Source organism: Pistacia vera, unplaced genomic scaffold, assembly GCF_008641045.1.
Source record: "Pistacia vera cultivar Batoury unplaced genomic scaffold, PisVer_v2 Contig347, whole genome shotgun sequence".
NCBI classification, from domain to species: Eukaryota; Viridiplantae; Streptophyta; class Magnoliopsida; order Sapindales; family Anacardiaceae; genus Pistacia; species Pistacia vera.
Window position 1 is genome coordinate 1,614,968 of NW_022196165.1, and position 19,526 is coordinate 1,634,493.

Below are 19,526 nucleotides of genomic sequence, written 5' to 3' on the forward strand. Positions count from 1 at the left end.
AACCAAATAATATCAGTTTCACCACGTTTAAGTACAACAGATAAAGCATCCGACAGTAACGATCACGTAGCTATAGCATTCATCTAACATATCTAATTAAACTGTATTCTGCCATAATAACCAGATTCCAAGGAAGAAAATCCAGAAAATAATTACAAAATGACAGCCATCCGAATGTATGTGTCCATGCCCCAAGTTACCAGCCAAATCATTTGCGCACGTGCCAGAGTCAAGCCAAGCCTGAAAGCAAACTGAATAGCATGAAAAAGGGCCACCTCAATAAGTCTGGAATAAAGAACTGCAGAGCATAGGGCATGAATATAAATTGCTGAAAGCCAGCGCGCTTAGTAGCTTCAGGGGGCAACATAAAGTAAGCCTTATCCAGAAACCATTAAAAACTATAATCCAGGACACTACCACAACTATAATTTCAAAGATTTGGCATATCCTGAAATAAGAAACCCTAGAAATGGAGTACATTTCCTCTGGAGGGTTTCCTCTGTGCTGAATTTGCACAAGCATCAGCCATCATTCTACCATTGGAGGGACATAAGGACATAACAGGGAATCTATCAACTTGTTCCAACGTACTATAATAAGCTCATGGGTTTGGACTTACATCACCTTTTCTGTAAGAAGATTTCAACCTACAAGTTTCACTCAGTGCAAATCCTATGAAATGTACTGTAAAATACAATAAAAATTTACATCAATAATATAAATAAAAACACAGTCCTATGTTATTTCTACATGTGAATAAATAATGCAAGATCATTTTCCATGCATTATGACTTGAGTTCATTGTATAATCATTTAAAAAAAATAAAAAGTCATAATCATGTGAGATTTATTAATTATGCCTCCCAATTCTGTTCTTAATTATTAATAACAATTGGACGATTTACATGGGTTATAAACCAATCTAAAAATATAGGACATGTTTAATGCTTTACCTATAAATCATATTAGAGCCCACATCGAAATAATTTAGGAATAAACATAAGCAATTATTAAAGGATAATTTTTAAAAGGTTTAACATGTCAAAAATTAAAAAAGACTTTTTTTGGTGGCAGTATGAGGAAAATTGATAGATTAAAAAACAAGATGACACCTAGTCAAGGGAACATAATGAATCTTACTTCTAATTCTATTTACCAAACATGAATTAAAACTAAAAATGCATGGCAAAGAGTAATACATAGCTGCAGATAACTAGGTTTAATAGAGTAAGAGAAGTATCCAACACTACTAAAAAGAGTTGAATAGAAGATTTAACAAGTAATGATTTCATAAAATAAATAAATTAAATTCAATGTTTGAGTCCGCTTACCTAATTGCAGAAGAAAGAATGCATAACTATGAGAATGATTCTCACTAGTTATCAGCATACACGTTAAGGCATAAAAAGTCCATATAAAACAAGGCTTGAGAAAATATATATGTAATAAGGTTTCTTCTATTTTTTTTTTATTTTTTTTTTGACATTTAATTTGATGCAACTTACTAGGGGATTGCCACTTGTTGCTTGTATAATTCTGAATGTGGGGAACATCTATCAAACGTTTCACTTAATCTCTTGTAATCATCTATTTTTCTATGTCTCGGGCAGAAACCAAGACAGCAGCTCAAACAGCCATCAACAGAGCAATTCATAGCATTCAATCTCTGGTCTCTGTCCACTCTTGCATCTCTTCTCAAATCATTATCTTTGGCGTACAACAACTTGACTCCGCACTTTTTCATCTCACGGAATTGTATGTCTTTCCTCCTTGGATGCACAACAAAAAACTGAACGTACCCCTCACTATTCAAACTGAGTGTAAACAATTCAAAGGACATGATACTGTAATCACTATTCAAATTGAGTAATTGACTTTATATTCCACTATTTGATTGCTATTTTCATTTTTTTTTCCTACAAGTTGCCTTGCCTTCTTCTGTTTTAATGTTTTCATTTTTGTTTGTATCAACAAAACATGGCCGGCCTAAAACTTTAAATACTCTCAATCATAATTCGTAAGGGTTAGGTGAGAGTCACTTAAATATTTTACTTAAACTATTCATACAATTGATCCTTATCATTAACTGATCTTCTTTAAAGATTCAATTTGCCACTCCCTCCTCCACCCACCTTGCATCCATGTTCCAGCCCATCACAATTCATATTGTCTCTATCATCTGGCGGTTACTTGATCTTTCTTCGAAAATTCAATTTGCCATAATCCTATTATTTTATTTTATAATATGATTAGTTGGCTAATCATATTCTTATGAATATTGGACAGATTCATAAAGAGAATTCACACAGCAAAAACATTACTAGTTGATTGAAATATTCAAATCCCATCACAATATGAAATAAATCCGAAAATCTATTCATCATTTTTTAAGACAAAACAGAGTTTATTTAACATCTGCTAATAATTGACCGGCCAGTCAGGATTTGAAAAACTCTAAAACTATTATGATCCTTATCATCTGCTTGACTTCAAGTGTGATTTTTACCTAAAAGTATTGATCCCTAGTACAGTTCCTCCCTAGCAATTGATTTTACGAGGCCTATTCATGCAACTACCATATTCATTCACTGATTTATCTATGTGGATTTCAAAAAATGGGTCGGATTCAGTTAAATTATTTACTAAAAACTAAGAATTAGACAGTGCGGATTCAACATCAACAACAAAAAATCAATAAAAAACAACAAATTAAATAAAGAATTAATCGACCAAAGGCAATAACAGTAAATAATGGGGTTTTACATACCAAGTCTTCTCCTTCACTCTGGCTCTTTCTCACAGATTGCGCATGTGAAGAATTAGGATTTGATAATGCGATCAACAACAACACAAATTTGGCGCGAAACAACAGTGTCTAAACCCCATTTCCCGCGCTCTTCAATGCTTTCTCTCTAGCTCCTAAACGACACACGAGAGCAGTTCGATTAGAGTAAAACTTGAGATTCCACCTCGCAGATTCTAACGAAGAGAAGCTTTAAGCAGCAGGAGTTTATCGCATGACCATGTCACGTGCGCATCACGTGTTATGATGTGTTAAATAACATTTTAGTCACCCAGTTTTGGTGAAAGTTTAATAAGTCCTAAGGTTCTAAGAAGTGATACTTTTGTTTAATAAATTATAATAACAAAAAATATGGTCACACAAAAAGAGGTGATCACACAGAACAAAAACGAACTGATCTATTCAACTAGACATGAGAAAGGAATTTACAAACAAGTAGGGACTAATTGAAATAATTTTTCAGAACCCACTTTGATACCAATTGTAAGTTTTAAAGGGGTTATCAAGTGATTAAAACTTATGTTAAATGGATTACTTGTTCAATTTAATGCAAATGGGTTGAGAATAACTGAATTAAAACATACGTAAAAATAAATAAAGAACACACTCATTTTTACATGGTTCGGCATCAAGCCTACATCTATGAGATCACGTCCAGAGGAAGCAATCGTCAGAGGAAGCAATCGTAAAACCCCCCTCCAGTTAGGTATCCTCTTAATATCCCTCAATGAGAATCCTGAGGATACATATCTAAAGAATGAGTTGTATTTAGAAAAACTATGCAAGAATAATAATAATGTCCAAAACATTACTATAAGATGTACCGCAGGATCAAAATTTGTACCTTCAAAAATAAAAACTTGAATTCATTTGGGCATCAATCAATCAAAACATATTAATGCCATTTTCATTTATATGGTGGAAGCTTTAAAAAGGTGTTTTGTCATTTACATTGTTTACATCAAGATAAAACGTCAGGATGATAATAAATTATCTCCCCTCATGTAACGCCCCATTTGAGATACATAGCCATTGTTTATGTTATAGGTTTACTGAATTGCCCTAAATGAGGTTATATCTTATTCATGTTGTTTGGTTGGCCCTTGGTTGAGTTTATGTTTTGGGTTTGGTTGAGTGTTTACCCTGGAATTGATCAAGACTTAGTGGATTTTGGAGTTGCAATCTTCGCCGAGGCGAAGAATAGTCTTCGCCGAGGCGACGTTGGCTTTGTGTATGGCGGTGTCGGTTCTGTAATTCTTCGCCGGGGCGATAGATAATCCTTCGCCGCGGCGAAGGGCCGGTTGAGTTTTTGTTTGAGTTTCTAGAGAATTCTTTCCTAAAGGCAAAATAACCATTCTACCCCTAATTAGCAGGAAAAGTGGGGAGTAAAATGCAAGGAAATTTCATAGAGAATAGGTTAGTGTGGGGGTGTGAGTGTAATGAATCAAAGGATAAAGGTGGAATTTTCAAGAAAGAGTAAGGGTAGAATGGGAAAGAGTGTATATTATATGAGCTAATAAGAGTTTAGTTCTCTAAACCCCTTCATTTCACCCATTTCCACCGCCTCTTCATCTCCCATTTTCTCTCAATTCCTCACTCAATTTTCCATGGGATTTTTGAGAGTTTTGAGTTGGGATTTGACAAAGAATTGATCCTAAGCNTAAATCCGAATTTTCATATTAACTATGCCACATCAATTCCTATTGACATTAACCAATAGGTTAACTTATGGATCAAATAAACCTCCCCTTAATAGTCTTTAACATCTTAAAGGAAGTGTAAAATCTCATTCCCATAATCATCCATTATTGCTATAACATTGTAAGCTAATGCAAACAACACATCAACACTTCTAATAGCAACCATTCAACACCATGTGGCCTCCAATACTACAATTTTTGCCACAATCAGTATCCACACTTCATTTTCTTCAATCAAACATAACAACTCATAAAACATAAAGAGCAATAACTTCATGTATAATGAATTCAAGGCAATAAGTAGAATAAATGAGTTCAACTACACTTGCCATCAACTAATTCTATGCCTTAAAGCCTTAATTTAAGGTTTCATAAAAATCCACAAACCCTAGCATAAACCCTAAAGTCATGGGAGGTTCTTCCTTACCTTTTTAAAGACTTCCTCCAACAAATCCTTTGCCTTTGACTTCTTTTACACCTTAATCCTACATATATAACATTATACCTCAACATCTACCTCAAATTTTCAAATCAAATCAAAACTAAAGTTTTTAATCCTTACCTTAAACCTTTCAAATTGAAGATCCAAGGGTCCTATCTTGTTCTCCTTGAAAAATTAAGCAAAACTCCTTTAAAACTTAGATAAAGAAAGCTTATTTCATGGAAGATTTGAGAGAAAATGGAAAAAAAATGTTGAAGAAATGCTCTTTCTCTTAGCTTGAACGAAATTTCATCTCATTTATAGGAAAATATTTCATTTATTTTCCGAAATTATGCTATTGGCCCAATTATTTTAGTTGTATAACTCATAAGTCTTTAATTCTTCATATAAGAGCATTTTGGTCATTTCACACTAGACATAATTATTACTTAATTAATACCATTAAATGCAATGAAGCCTACTCATCCATGACTTTTTCAATGCTTATCCATAGGCAAAATGACCACTTCGCCCCTAATGCCTTTCTATGGATAATTGATTTATACCGTTCCAAAAGAATCGACTATTTTACCCTTAGTTAGATTTTATGCTTTTTAACATAAAATTAACATCTAAAGGACTATTTTGAGTTAGGAACATACCTTTGACATCTTGGATATTAAGCAATTCACAATGAAATACTTATGAGTTCAAATACAAAGCAAGATAACCACAATAGTAAAATACTCCATGTTTTCTACACAGCGATTCAATCTTCTTTGGTTGAACTTCAAGCCATCACAGCAAGCTTCACGTGCATAGCCATCGTCATGTTGAAGAAAAGTTCCTCTTAGAGTTCAACAATGAAGACAAGACAGTAGCTTATACTCAAGCTCTTCTCACAAGGGAAAGACAACAATCTAAGATCTCACACAAGGATAAGTGATAAAGGTAATTCAAAGCCTACCAAAGCATAGAAGAAATCTTAACAAAAACAAGAACCTCAGATAATATTCAAAGAGGCAGAACAATGTAATATGGTTTCTTATCAAACAATATAAAACTGGAGAATATAAAGGATCAACACGTTAAAGGATAGGGGACACAAAAGTTAAACTTTAACTTTTATGTCTTTCTTTTTGCACAAGACATTTTGGGACCATAGACAAGAGAAATATTTATTTTTTTATTCAGCAAATAAACAGGAGACAAGTGTAAAGAATAAGTCAGAGAATCAATCAAGGAATAATTCTGTCCAGAAGATAAACAAATACGTGAGGTGTGATTTGAAGAAAAATATATGTTGTACACTCATAGGCAAAGGTGCTCACACTTGTGAAGGTGATTACCTTTAGAAGTGTATGCACAATGGATCATAAGATGAAAAAAGCACTAACATATATATGTGTGTGTGTGTTCTTATGTAAATTTTATGAGAATTAAGCTTAAATACCACTAGACTCATTTGCAAAACATCATTTCAGTCTAATAATAATGAATCCAATGCTATATGATCATGCGGTGGTGGGCAGAAAATGGCCTCCATTTGCTTGCAGCAGCAGTTGGCCCAAATCTGAGTTCACAGTGACGCTTCCCGCTACTATCAATGCTGTGTGTATATTAGTATATATATAGCATGAACTGTACTAAGTTGACCTGCCCTTACTGCAGGTACGTTTACCGCGGTCAGTGCAACATGTTCTTATTTTTGTTGCTTAAAAGAGATGTAATAGATGAATAATAAAATATTCTTAATAATTTATGAATATAATGTATCATTATTAAAAGTTATCATAAAAATATAATATGTAGTTTATTTAATGTAAATAGCTAAATTATTGAATAACATTAAATCTGATTTGAATGATATAATTTATTTATTTATTAGTTATAATTAAAATTAAAATATATTATTAGTTAATAATAGTAATATTAAAACATAAGAGCATATATATAATTAAAAATTTTATTTAAATTAGTTATTATTATGAAATGTGAATATTGAGTATCATATGAAAAGAAAGAAAGAGAGAGATAGACTTACTGCTTCTTCAGGTAGAATCCAAAAATTTGCATTTCTCTGAATATTGAGTACAGCATCTATCAAATCTGGGAGTCCATGTAATTTTAGTTTGAAACAATTGATGAAGCTAATCCTCTCGAACAGTGCCCACATACTTAGGCATCAACTTGGTAAACCTGATAATGCTTCAAGTGAGGTACTGAGGTGCAACCCTATGCCTCTATTTTCAGTAACTGCTATGGAAGCTCCGGTAAGGATTTAAGCTTTTCGCAATTGCTTAAATCAAGCCTAAACAAGCAAGAGAGGTCTTTGATGCTCACTGTAGGCTCTCAAAATTGTTTCGGGCCAGATATAAAATATGCAGTGGGCGTATTCGGCCAAGATCGTTGGGTAACACTTCGATACAACAGTCAGTCAGATCTAGTTTCCACAAGCAGTAGCTCGTGAAAGGATACACTAGGAAACTCAGCACCTCCAGATTCCTACATCCGGAGAAAGATAAAATTGAAAGGTTTTTCGAACATGTTATAGATGATGGTAATTCTCTTATAGGAATTCCCTCGACTTCAAGTATCTCCAATGCTTTTAAATTTCCCAAGCTTTTAGGCAATCTGTCAAGTTTTGAACAATCCGAACAAGAGAGAGATTGAAGTGATTTCAACTCACAAATATTATCCGGTAGACTTTCAAGCCTTGAACAGTTTTTAAAACTCAATGTTTCTAGTCTAAATAAGTGCCCTAATGATGTCAATTCTTTGATTGCAGTTCCATCTAAATACAACCATTTTAGTGTACGAGGGATATATGGAACCGTTTTGAGATTTGAACAATTGGAAAGAACAACTTTTTCAAGAAATTTCAACTGACAAATACTGTTTGGGAGACTCTTAACTTTGAACAACTTTCAAGATCCAATTGTTTTAGTCTATAAAGATGCTTTAACGATGACAATTCTCTTATTGCAGTTCCATCTACATAAAACAATTCTATTGCACTAGGGATATATGGAACTGTTTTGAGATTTGAACAATTGGAGAGAATAACTTCTCGAAGAGATTTCAAATCGCAAGTACTCTCTGGTAGACTCACTAGCCTTGAACAATCCTTAAGATTCAATATTTCTAATCTGGAAAAATCCTTTAATGGCGGCAATTCTTTTATTGCAATTCCATATACATATAACTCTTCTACTGTACAAGTGATATATGAAACTGTTTTCAGATTTGAGCAATTAGAGAGAATAAGTTTTCGAAGAGATTTCCAATGACTGGTGATTGATAGCCTGTTCAAGATTTTGCATTCTCGTAGATTCAGGAGAACAAGCTTATTAAGATTATGGATAGATGAGAAACTATTATGCAAATTTGTACAACCTTCCAGAATCAAGCTCTCAAGATTTTGGATAAGTGAGAGATCTGACATTCTGCATAGATGTTTGAAGTAACTGAGGTCAATATGTTTCAAATTAACAAGATTATGCTTCTGTAACAAAAAATAAAATTAAAAGAACATAAATAACATACAAATATTTATAATTTAAAGACAAAATGAAAAATAAAAGTTAACATATACCTGGTCACCATTCCAAAGTTATTTCAACTTTGCTGGAACGCATGTAGAGTACAACAAGGTTCTTTGGATTAAAATTTGGTGGCAATGAATTGGCAGAATATCCATGCCAGCAAAGGTACCATAGCTCAGAGAAATCAGATTTAAGGACTTCGAAACCATGTACCTTTTTATCATGCCCGCAGCCATATACTTCCAAGAATCTTAGTTTATGCATCTTCTTGAAAGCTTTAGGATTTAAATGTAGTTGTCATACTTCAGACATATCCAAGCGCATGCCTCGAATAGCTCTGGTCCCCTAATAATCAATAGTAGATTGATGATGAGTTATTATTACATAGCTTAATTACATTAACTATCAAGTAATTAACACTCATATAATATTTTATTTTTCAACTTTCTTTTAAAAAATGTAATATATAAGACATCTCATGCTCCAATGAGTTGAGTTAAATATTCCCAATGATAAATGGAACTGAATATTCTACAAGCTAATATTTCATAACATCTTGTTGACCATACAAAGGGTGAAGACTGCAATTCTGAAAAACATAAAGGATCACACAGTAATTTGTCAACAAGCTGTCGTTTTAAGTAGATTATTTACAGATATCAGTTGAACATTGTTTTGAGCTCACACGAGCTACTTTACTAATTCTAAGCTACTTTACTGATTCTCTCTTTCATATTTCAGATAGATCTTGATTGTATTCATTCTTAACACAGTCGATACAAATCAGTTGTCAATTCGCTTTTGCTTCCTTTAAATCTTCACATGGTATCAAAGCCACTGACTCGCATCGATGGCTGAGCATTCTGGTCTTGATAGTTCTGCAAAGAACGTGAATAAACTTCACAATTTGTCTGAGCTTAATTCGTCCATTGTTCCTTCAAGTCTTCAAGTAATAAATCCGAAGCTAACGAGGGACAACTACCATGATAACTATCGATTCTGGCATTCGCAAGTTCTATTCACAGTTGGAGCTCATGGATTGGAAGAACATTTGACAGGTTTGATCCCCTGTCCTAAGCCTTTACTTACTTCACCAATTGATATTTCAACTGAATTGGGAATAATTAGTTCTAAAGAAACCCTAGCTAAAGAAAAAATAAATCCTGAATATGTTGCCTGGAAATGCATTGATAAATTTCTTGTTACCTGGTTACTTGCATCAATATCCGAGTGTATGTTTAGTTGTGTATCTAATTGTCAACTCTCTACCGATGTTTGGTTCACACTTAAAAAAGAATTCTTGTTAGATTTTGAAGCTAGGGCACTGCACCTAAAAAGCTTACTTCAAAATACCAAAAAGGCAACCTTAGTGTTAGTGACTGCATCAAGAAAATGAAAGGGATATCTAGTAGACAAGTTGTTTCTGATGAAGATGTTCTTCAATATGTTCTGGATGGGTTAGGTCCTGGATTTGATGTTGCTGTAGTCAATTTAACCTTTAGACTTGAGTCTAGGTTTGATTCTGCAAGCATTCAAGAAGCATAGTATCTTCTGCAGAACTATGAGTTAAGATTGGAGAAATTCAATTCTATTGATTTTCCAACAAGTTCAATACATATAGCTATAGTGAGTAATTCCAGTAATCCTCCCTTTAAACTTGCTCATTCAAGTACTGTTAATACTTCACTTAGCTCTACTGGAAATCCAACTCCTCTCACATAGTTTACATTTTCCCTAAGCACTTTATCTAATCTTTCTTACACACAACATTTTCCTCTAGCAGCTACCATTCCCACTGAACAAATTGATCTACATTATGTTCAACCTTCCCAGACCTACTATAATCCTTTAGTACTTATCTATAGACCTGTTGTCTTTCACAATACTAAAAAAGGTAGTGGGAGGAGTAATGGCAGAGGAAGGCCAATATGCCAAGTCTGCAGCAAGATAGGTCATACTGCGGTGCAATGTTACCACATGTATAACTCCAATTATAATGGGACCTCACCTCAATATAATCCTTCCCCACAACAAATAGGTGCTAGATCGTATCTCACCTTTGGTTCTTAAGCTCTTATCATTTTTGGACACAGTTATCTCAACAGTCCCAATACTAGCATCCTGCCACAACAATCTGTTCAGTCTTCCCATTCGCATGAAGGATCACAATACCAAGGACATTTTACTAAAATTTCTCATCAACCACAACCCTTAACAAATTCACAACAAGGATTCCAAGTACCCAACAAACAACAACAAACACCTAACCAAGCCTACCTAGCCTCTCATCAGAACATACCTGTCAGCTCCCATTCATTAACCTTCATTCCTGGTGGTGCCTCTATCTCATCAGATCTTGCCTAGTATATGGATTCTGGTGCTACCGACCATGTCACTGCAGATCTTAGTCAATTGAATGTGAGCATAAATTATGGTGGAATTGAACAATGACAAGTAGGCCGTGGTGAGTTTCTTGATATATCCCATGTTGGCTTTGCTTCTTTACCTAGCTTTCTACAAAATAAATGCCTATATCTAAAAAATGTTTTGTGTGTACCAAGAATTACAAAAAACTTGCTTAGTATATCCAAATTTACTAAAGACAATAATGTTGTGGTTGAATTTAACTCTGACTGTTGCATTGTTAAGGACAAGGTTTCCAAAGCAATTTTACTACAGGAGAACTTAATACTGGGCTATATCAATTGAGACTTCCATTTGTTAGTTCTCAGGACACTTTAGCTCGGTCTTTTGTTCCTCTTAATGCACAAAGTTTTGTTTCTATCGCAAGCTCCAAACCTCAAAATCAAAATTGTTTTCCTAGTGTTATTGACATTGATTCCCATAAGTCTATATCTACCTTAAGAGATAAGATCCCACATAAGAGTCTTAGTGAGCTACAAACTAGTGTTAGTCCATCAAATTGCACAAAAGTTGTTGTTAGTATTGATAATAAGTCCACAGAGCCAGTTCTGGATAGTTGTAATGTTCCTTCAATAAATAAAAACATCTCTATTCCTGATTACTCTTTCTCTATAATGTTTCTAATTTGAGCAATATGATTGATCATATCAATGAGACTCCTATTGTTGATCATGTTAGTGATATTGATGGTATTTATCTTGATGATAATAGTCATGCTATTGATAATACTCATAATAGAACTACTAGTCATGATGTTTCTGTTAATTTTGATGTTGGTATTAATTTTATTATTGATGGCATTTATCCTAATGATAACAGTAATGTTGTTGATGATACTCATAATAAAACTACTGGTCATGATGTTTTTGTTGATTTTGATCCTACTAGTATTAATTTTGTTGCTGATCACCATGCTGTTGATGTTGTTCATAATTACTCTACTAATAATAATGCTTGCAATGCTGCTGAAATTGATTCTAGTACTATTAGCAATACTGATGATAATTTGGTTCCTCAATGTCATATGTATCTGCCCAATAGTTCACCTTTAGTCCTTCAAGCTACTTGTCACAAACAAAGCATTTCATCACTATGACATAAAAGATTAGGGCATCCACATTTAGAAGTTTTTTAGAAAATCATGTTGCAAATTAATCACAGCTCTTCAAAGCATATTCCTTCCATTTCTTTTTATGATGCATGCCAACTTAGCAAAATGCACAAAAACAGTTTTCCTATCTCTCATTCTAAAGCCACTGCTCCTCTTGAATTAGTTCACAGTGACATTTGGGGTCCTTCTCCAGTGGCATCCATTGAAGGCTTTAAATACTATGTGCATTTTCTCGACGATTTTAGCAAGTTTACATGGCTTTTTCCTGTATGAACCAAAGTTGAAGTGCATTATGTTTTTGTTAAATCTCATCATTTAGCTAAGAGACAGTTTACCCATAAACTTAAGTGTCTATAGTCTGATCAAGGGAGTAAATATAGGGGTTTAATTCCTTACCTAACCAAATCTGGCATTCAGTTTAAGCACTCTTGTGCTTATGTCCATCAACAAAATACACGAAGTGAGAGAAAACACAGGCATATAGTTGAAATTGGTCTCACCCTACTTGCACATGCCTCCATGCCTATGATTTTTTGGTTGCTTGCATTTGATACAATAGTGTTTTTAATCAATAGGATGTAATATGCTATTCTTGATTTTCAATGTCCTTATCAATTGTTGATTTGTAGATTACCTCTTTATTCATCTTTAAAGGTTTTAGGATGTGCATGTTTTTCTTACCTAAGAGATTACAATAGGCACAAACTTAGTTTTCATTCTTCTAAGTGTGTATTTGTAGGATATAGTCTAGTTCATAAAGGCTATAGGTGTTTAAGTCCTGAGGGCAAAATTTTTATTACAACGAATGCCACTTTTAATGAAAATGAATTTCCTTTTGTACACAATTTTCTTCACTCTCAAGTTCCACCTTTTTCACAGTCAACTAACATCTCTTCTAGTCTTAGCTTCCTTTTTTGTCAATACCATCATCAATGTCTCCTGTTGATTTAGTTCCTCAATCATTAATAGCTCCCAACAATAAAGTATCTCTAGTAGTATCATGTTCTGCATCCATTCCTACTTCAACAATTGGTGCACAAAATTCCTCCTCAACATCACCTTCCCATCAATCCAACCCTGTCTCAAACACCACTCCACCTTCAGAAAGTTGTTCCTTACCATCATCAATTTTACCTCACCAATCACATGTACCAGTTACTGAATCTCATCCAACACCTACCACATTACACCCTTTAACCATTCAAAATCAACCTACTACATCACAACCTCACATATTACAAAATCATAAGTCTTCACACTTCCAGGAACCTCATTCCTGTCCTCTCGTTGTAGACTTAACACCATCTCAATTGGTCATTTCATCCACTGATAAACTTACTACATCACACCCTCTCACCACTTAAAATCAACCTACTACGTCTCAATCTCACCAATTACAAAATCAAGAGCCTTCTCACTGTCCTCTTGTAATTGATTTGACTCCATCACAATTTCTTACTCCGTTAACTAGTTTGCCTACTGCATTAAACCTTTTTGAAACAGATCATTCAACATTAGCAAGCTTTCCTCTACCTATAAACACAAATCCTATGTTAATTAGAGCAAAAATCAGTCTTCAACACAAAATAGCCCTCATCATATCTGGTCAAGAACCTGTCCTACCAGAACCTGATTCAGTTGTTGAAGCCTTGGTCAGTAGTGAATGGAGAGAAGCCATGCAACTTGAGTATGATGCATTAGTAAATAACAACACTTGGTCCCTTGTTCCTAAGATGAATGATATGCAGAATGTTGGTAATAAATTGGTCTTCAGGACAAAGTTTCATGTTGATGGGTCCCTACAAAAATACAAAGCAAGGTTGGTTGCCAAGGGGTTTCAGCAAACCCCTGGCTTGGATTTTTTTTTTTTTTAAACTTTTAGCCCTATTATTAAGCCTTCAACCATTAGAATTATACTAACTCTTGCTATGACCAATGTTGGGACATCCAACAAGTGGATGTCAATAATGCCTTCCTAAATGGCACTCTTAATGAAACAGTCTATATGAGGTAGCCTGAAGGATTTGAAAATCCTTAATGTCCTACTCATGTTTGCAAGTTGAATAAAGCCCTTTATAGCCTTAAATAGGCTCTAAAAGCCTGGTTTGACAAACTGAAGTTTGCTCTTCTAGATAGAGGTTTTAAAAACTCTATATCAGACTCTAACCTATTCATTCTCAAAAATGGTTCCTACATAATCTATGTCCTTGTATACATTGATGATATATTGATTATTAGATCCAATGTCTCATCCATACATCAGCTTGTTCAAGATCTCAATGATCAGTTGGCCTTAAAAACTCTTAGGTCTATTAAGTATTTTCTTAGTTTGGAAGCCATAAGGACTTCTACTGGCATTCATTTAAAGCAAACAAAATACATCATTGATTTGCTATCCAAAACTAAGATGATGGATGCTCATGCATGTTTCACACCCATGGTTGTTGGCACAAAACTTTCTTCCACTGACAGTGAGTTGTTCAAAGATCCCAGCCTGTATAGAAGCACTATTGGAGCTCTTCAATACTTAACTTTAACCAGACCCGACATCAGCTTTACTATTAACAAGTTGAGTCAGTTTCTACAAGCACCAACATAGCTCCAATGGCAAGCTTGTAAGAGAGTTTTAAGCTATATCAAAGGCACACAGTATCATGGGTTACAATTCATACCAGCTGCATCTCTGAATGTTGAATGCTATGCTGATGCAGACTGGGGTAGCAGTTTAGATGATCGACAATCCACAAGTGCGTATTATGTTTATCTAGGACTTAATCTTATCTATGGAGTTCATGAAAACAGGGGGTTGTTGCCTTTTCTTCAACAGAGGCTGAATATAGAGTCTTAGCATGCATAGCCACTAAAATAGATTAGTTACAAAACATGTTTTCTGAGTTAGGTTTGATTCTGAACATTGCTCCAGTAGTTTAGTGCAATAATGTTAGTGCTGGTGCCCTTGCTGCAAATCCTGTTTTTCATTCCAAGACCAAGCACATTGAGATTGATATTCATTACATCAAGGATTAGGTTTTAGTTAAAAAGATCATGGTTCAATATGTTCCATCTCAACTACAAATTGCTAATGTTCTTACCAAAGTTTTATCAGCAACTCAATTCCTTGAATTGAAGCAAAAATTGACTTTTATAGCCATGCCTGATTTTGGAAAAAGAGAGGAAGTAAAGTGTTGTACTAAAGACTCTATGTGCTTATCAGAAGCTGATGCAGAAGCTAAAATATCAAGCTAATTCAGAAAAATTGTTAAAAACAATTCAGCTAGTCAACTGCAATTCCAAAGATGAAAATAAAAATGTAGTTTAGAAAGTTTTAACTGAAGCAACAGATTTAGCTAAAGCTGGAATAGAGTTAAGTTAATTGAAGTAGTCGTTCAGCTAAGAAAAAAATGCAATTCAGAAGCTCTTGATTGAAGCAAAAGTTCAGCTAAGGAAAATGCAGTCCAGAAACCATTAATTGAAGCAGCAGTTCAGCTAAGAAAAATGTAGTTTAGAAGCTATTAATTGAAGTAGCAATTCAATTAAGAAAAATGCAGTTCAGAAGCTCTTGATTGAAGCAAAAGTTCATCTTAGAAAAATGCAGTAGCAGTTCAGCTAAGAAAAATGCAGTTGATGGTCTGTATTGTGTGTGTCAATTTCACCATGAGTTGAGGTGTTGTTTTGATGTTCAAAATTGTGTGTGTTAATTTCATCATTAGTAGTATGTTCTGTGGTGTTGATTTAAAAGTCAGCTGCTGACAAGAAGAAACAGAGTTCTAACCCTTAGCTATCAAAAACATAGCCAGGGAAATGCAATTTGGTTTGAGGGGAAGTGTTGACCTTCAACCATATGAGGAGTAGTTCATTTTGAGGGGAAGTGTTGACTTTCAACCATATCAGGAGCAATTCAATTTGAGGGGAAATGTTGACCATACAAACTACAAAGGGTGAAGACTGCAATTCTGAAAAACATAAAGGATCACACAACAATTTGTCAGCAAGCTGTCGTTTTAAGTAGATTATTTACAGATATCAGTTGAACATTGTTTTGAGCTCACACGAGCTACTTTACTAATTCTAAGCTACTTTACTGATTCTCTCTTTCATATTTAAGATAGATCTTGATTGTACTGATTCTTAACACAGTCAATACAAATCAGTTGTCAATTTCGTTTTTGCTTCCTTTAAATTCTCATATAAAACAAAGAAATCAAAAACTAATGTCTTTGGCTCTCACCACATTATTTGTCAATACTGAATGATATCCTTACGATCCCAAAGCCAACTACGTTTGCCAAGATCATTAGTTGATTGCTGACAAACAATATCTCTGCCCATTCCTTGAAGTAAATCATGCATTGATATGGTGTTGGATGATGTAGTTATGAGAGACCTTTCAATCAGAACATTTATATCAATATGTGTCCACAGCCATCCAAAATTATTTCTATAAGATCTCTATTATACCCTTTAAAGAAACAAGCAATATCCAAAAATACATGCTGCTCTTCAATATTTGGCCCATCACAGCTTACTTTTAATGCCTTTTGGATTTTCATATCAAGAATTCTAGTTAATCTGTTTATATAGCTTTCCCATTCTTCCTTTGTCCTCTCAAATAGAGAGGAACCTAAAACTTTAAGAGCAAGTGGAACACCTTTAGCATATGACAACACCCTTTTAGATAGTTGCATAAAATCTTCTGTGGGAAGGTTTTGTCTAAAGGTGTATTGACTAAACAATTGGAAAGCTACATCATCCGATAATATTTTCGTCTCATATATGTAATCCACTTCACAATTTTTTAATACTTGTTTATCCCTTGTCATTATCATGAATCGACTTCCTAAACCAAAATGCTCAAAATGTCCAATCAAAGATTCTATTTGCTTTAAATATGTCACATCATCAAAAACAATGAGAACTTTCTTATGGGCAAGCCTTCTTTTGGTGAAGGTGGATCCTATATTAGCATGTTTATTCTCTAAAATTGCACAAATAAGTTCTTGGTGCAAGTCAACTAGTCCCTTGCTTTTCTCTGATTCTCTAATATTTTTAACAAAGTAAGAGCTTTCAAAATGTCTAGAGATTTTATTGAATACAACATTAGCAAAAGGGGTCTTACCTATTCCACCAATACCCCAAATTCCTATCTTGCGAACACCAGCAAACCCAATGCATAATAGCCATTCAATATACTAAATTCTGAAATCTACTTCAACTAGGTTCTTGTTTTCAATCAAAGAGTGTCCTCATTCAATCTCTGCAAAATATCTTCGACAACTTTCTGTACAAGCGTAGACTCAGACCTACCAAATATGAAAAAAAAAAAAATACTCAAATTAGATAAATCAAAAAGAAAAAGAGGTACATTTTCCATCCTTGTTTATGTGACCAATGGAAAAAAAATTGGATATCAAATAGAGTTTGAACCTTTGCACATCCTTAACAATATAATAATTAATTTGACATATGTCATATCTCAATGCAAACCAATGTTCTGAAAACCGAATCGGGAGCCGACCCGGCCAAATGGCCGGTTCCCGGTTTGAATGGTTTGACCGGTCCGACCGGTGACGTCAGCATGTTGGTTGAAGCTGCATATCTACAATCAGCACCCCTGGTTTTGGAAACTATCAACATTCTACCCTGCGTTAATGTTTGTTAATGCGTCCTGACATTTGAGTATTTGGCACTAGTTCAGACATTACAATGAGTAAACTGCCCATAGTTTTTGTATTATTAAAATAATAACTAAACAAAATCAATAAATATATTCTTTAAAAGACCATTAATTCCAAATCAACAACTGCTAGCAAAATTAATGAAAATATTTAATTAATAAAAAATATTAATTAATAATTAATCACAAATCATTCAAAATAACGCCACCCATCTTCACTATCCTTCGTCTTGTCTCTTCCATGGAAAAGCTTCTACTGAAAAATCTTCATCTCTACCACTTTCCTTACAATAGTTGGATATTTTCCATAAAACCAAATAACAACCCACAATTAATAATCGTAATCAAATCACAAACCCACAGCATAGAATAACAAAAGAACGATACAACCCTTCCTAACATCAGAGGTTGAAGCTGGCAGACGGCAGCTACGACCGGTGGCATATGGCAGCTCGTAGATGGCGGCAGATGGCGGCAGACGGCAGCAGATGTGAAGGTTGAAGCTGAAATCTGAGCTGAAATGACTTATTCGACAGATCAGCAATGGAGATGGTGATGATTGAAGAGTTCACGTTGAAGACTAGAAGACTGGAAGTTGAAGAATGAAGCGCTGAAGCAGAGTAGAGCAGACTGCAGACCGAAGACTTGAAGACTGAAGAGTGAAGACGTGAGGCGTTGAAGCTTAGCTGAAAGCTTGAAGGAGATCCGACTTCTGAGATCTCGAATGGAGGACATGAAGAGGAGGACTAGACTGGAGAGTGGAGGAGATTGTGAATGGCAGTAGCAAACGGCAAACCAGATGAAAAAGTGAAAAGTTGAAGAAGGGAGACGGCTCTGTATAAGTGTATCTGTAGCTCAAAAGCAAATTAAAAATGTGTTTCTTAATAAAAATTTTGAGGGTTTGGTTTGAGTTTGACAGTTTGACTTTTATGTGTGCGCATGTGATTGTTTTGAATTTTTAAATTTTATTTATTTATTTCATGTGTTAAACCGGAAATGTGTGGACCGGAAATTTGTTAAATAACGGTTGGACCGTCGGTTTGCTACAGTACGACGGTCCAACCGCGGTTTGAAACGGCTTAATGGCAAATCCCGGTTATTTGCTCTCTTCAAACCGGAAATGCTAGCGGGTGGCGGTCCGACCGGTTCGACTGCCTGGTCCGGTCCGGGTTTCAGAACCTTGATGCAAACAACACTAATAAAGTTATTATGCTACTCAATGATATCTCTCAACTGATAAATTTCTACCCAAATTCAAATTCAAATTGATNTTTCCTGCGCTTTTCTGGATATGCAGAGCTCTGCAATTAGAGAAATAAAAAAGAATAATCGATAAGAGAGCAACCGCCAATGCAATGAGCCTATCAAAAAGGATTAATTAGATAACACCCCTTAGGTTCGAAAAATTAACACCACACCCCCCCTTTGGCTGCCCCGGTGCCCCCAACTCTGAAGCGTAGTAGAGGCCAGTGAGGCCACAAACCTTGTTTCACCGTCTTCCCCCATGGTGATTATGTAATTAATCCTTAAAATAGAATAGAGATTTAAATTAGTTTATTAAAGATATTTATTTAAATTAATTACCACTACAGTGATTATTGATGGTTATATATATTGATAGTGTTTAATTTGATATATATTGATAGTGTTTAATTTGTATATTAAAATAGAAATAGAAATTGTTATTGTAACAAAAAGTATTATAACAATTTATTGAATTAGATAAAATAAAATTAATTTTTTTTGTGGTTTATTCCTTGGTAAGGACAATAACCCATTTATATTTCTCTTATTTCAGTCTTTTTTTATTTTGCAGAAGAAAGAAACAAAGAAATTCATGAGTTTGAA